Here is a 2,655-nt window from a genome sequence, read left to right as displayed (position 1 = left end):
GAGGCACACTCACACACGCAGTCACTCGCTGACACCCAGCACTGGCAGACGCAGAGGCGCAAGGGGGCAGGTTGACATAATACACACACGCTCATGTGGACACACGGGCACACTCATGCTGGCACACACAGTGACAGCCGCTGCCACACACTCATTATATGTAATGATACCGCATCACACATACTCCTTGGTTCACATTCTTGCTGACAGTCCTGGTGGCATACACAGGCCACACTCCAACACATGCCACCTCTAACACACCCTCATGTGGGCACGCACATGATACACACATACACTGTCACTTGCACTTGCTGTAACAAGCACTCTTGCTGGCACACACACGTTGTCACCCTCATTGCCATGCACACTTGTGCTGTCACGTCTCACCAACACAGCAGAACGCAAGACCACATTAACACTGACCCCCACAGACACACATCAGACCACCACGCACACAGACTGGCACTCCAGGGGCACAAGCTGCCAGCCCCCAGGGCTGCTGACACACTCACTCCAGTCCCCACATGGCCAGAAGTGGAAACACACGCACACCGCACAGGGTGGAGGCGCACCCCTGGAGCCTGGGGAAAACAGGTCCCATGCACTGTTACCTTTCCTCTGACCTCCTGAGGCCTGGGGGGCTGGCCAGGGCGGGGAGAGGGGTTCCTGTCTTCTTAGAGCCTTCCTTGAAAGACTCAGAAAGGGAGAGCCCATGCCTTTAAAATGGGAAACTGGAACAGAAGGGGGAGGGGGCTATGGCAGGGCAACCCCTGGAGACAGCCCTTGGCGACAGACAAGCCCTGGTCAGGAGCTCAGCTTTGCCGCTTTGTTTTTCCCCTTCAGCTCCCGACCCCCTACGTCCTGACAGCAAACTCTCCCTCATCTCCTCCTCTTACCCCTCCTGCACCCCCTCTTTTTCGTCGTTTCCTTCTTTTACCCCTCCTCTCCTTGAGTCCCGCTTTTTCCTCCTCCTTTCCCTCTCTCCACCCTTGCCCTGTCTCCTTGCTTCCAACATTTATTTATTGGGCTCCTGCTGTGTACTAGGCATAGTGTGGGGNCAGGGCTGCTGACACACTCACTCCAGTCCCCACATGGCCAGAAGTGGAAACACACGCACACTGCACAGGGTGGAGGCGCCCCCCTGGAGCCTGGGGAAAACAGGTCCCATGCACTGTTACCTTTCCTCTGACCTCCTGAGGCTTGGGGGGCTGGCCAGGGCGGGGAGAGGGGTTCCTGTCTTCTTAGAGCCTTCCTTGAAAGACTCAGAAAGGGAGAGCCCATGCCTCTAAAATGGGAAACTGGAACAGAAGCTAAAATGGGAAACTGGAACAGAAGGGGGAGGGGGCTATGGCAGGGCAACCCCTGGAGACAGCCCTTGGCGACAGACAAGCCCTGGTCAGGAGCTCAGCTTTGCCGCTTTGTTTTTCCCCTTCAGCTCCCGACCCCCTACGTCCTGACAGCAAACTCTCCCTCATCTCCTCCTCTCACCCCTCCTGCACCCCCTCTTTTTCGTCGTTTCCTTCTTTTACCCCTCCTCTCCTTGAGTCCCGCTTTTTCCTCCTCCCTTCCCTCTCTCCACCCTTGCCCCGTCTCCTTGCTTCCAACATTTATTTATTGGGCTCCTGCTGTGTACTAGGCATAGTGTGGGGGATCAAAGATGTGCAAGACACATTCCTCCCCTGAAGGAGCTCACAGACTAGAGAGAAATCATCCCAGGAGTCATTTCGGAGCCACTGACAAAGCGATTTCTTACCCACTGCCATCTGAGACTCTCTCTCAACAGCATAAGAAAGGTACTCCAGAGATCATTCCATTTTCCGGAAGAAGAAACTGAGGTTCAGAGGTAATTTAGGCTCTTAATGTTTAGAGACTGCTTCCCAGCCATCCTCCTGACAGCTCTTCCAGGAGGTTAATTTTCCTCTTCCTGTTTTCCGGAAGAGGAACCAGAGGGTTAGAGAGGTCACCTGACTTGCTTAAGGTCAGGAGGGGTCAGAGGTAGGGCAGAGGCCGGAACCCACCTCGTCTGTGTCTCTGTGGCTCACGCTTGGGCACTGCCACTCCTCTCATGGGCCACAGGTTTGAAGGCCAGGGAGGGGTGCCCTGCTCTGTGCTGGAGGCCCAGGCTTGTGGGGGAGACTGCAGAAGATCATGAGGCGCCTGCGTTTACCTTGATGGCTGGTCCCCATTGCAGCTGGCCAGCCAGCACTGTGACCTAAGCCTCTGTCCTCAGCAGGAGAGTGTTGACCTCCTTCTTCACCACATCCATCTCCCCCAGAGCCAAGACTCTTCTGACCACCAGGGTTGGGCTTTTCACCCTGCAGAGCATAGCAGGGAGTCAGGAGCCATTGGTTTTCTTTGTCCCTCCTGTGCTGCCTCGTGATCAGAGTGACTCAGCCCCTCTTGGGCCTCTCTGTGACTTGGGGAGAAGTGTCACTGCTACCCTGTTGGCATGGGTTGTCAGTGGGATGAGGACGCCATGGGCTGCCAGGAACCTGTTGGAGACCCTGTCTCTGGGGCTAGAGCTTTTTCCATGACTCCCCCTGCTCTGCCTCTAACTCATTGGTGGACATTGGGGACGTTAGCAATTGCCTTTACCTTTATGAACCTTAGCTTTAAATTGGAGCTACCTGAAAATTGGAGCTACCAATACTTACA

General features: G+C 55.3%; 1 long non-coding RNA gene across 2 annotated transcripts in view; it reads right to left on the bottom strand.

The window, feature by feature from the left end:
• The window catches only part of LOC103598407, a 20,584-nt gene extending 18,296 nt beyond the window's left edge, over positions 1-2,288 (bottom strand). Inside the window, exon 1 of one of the 2 annotated variants that reach the window (XR_551198.1) lies at positions 2,019-2,288. This is a non-coding gene — a long non-coding RNA (uncharacterized LOC103598407). The remainder of the gene's footprint in view (positions 1-2,018) is intronic. The other variant, XR_551199.1, reaches the window with a different exon arrangement.
• Positions 2,289-2,655: the final 367 nt, after the last annotated feature.

This window comes from Galeopterus variegatus, unplaced genomic scaffold (genome assembly GCF_000696425.1).
Source record: "Galeopterus variegatus unplaced genomic scaffold, G_variegatus-3.0.2 Scaffold2601, whole genome shotgun sequence".
NCBI lineage: Eukaryota > Metazoa > Chordata > Mammalia > Dermoptera > Cynocephalidae > Galeopterus > Galeopterus variegatus.
The sequence above is the reverse complement of the archived record's forward strand: the minus strand, read 5'-3'. Positions and strand labels throughout refer to the sequence as shown.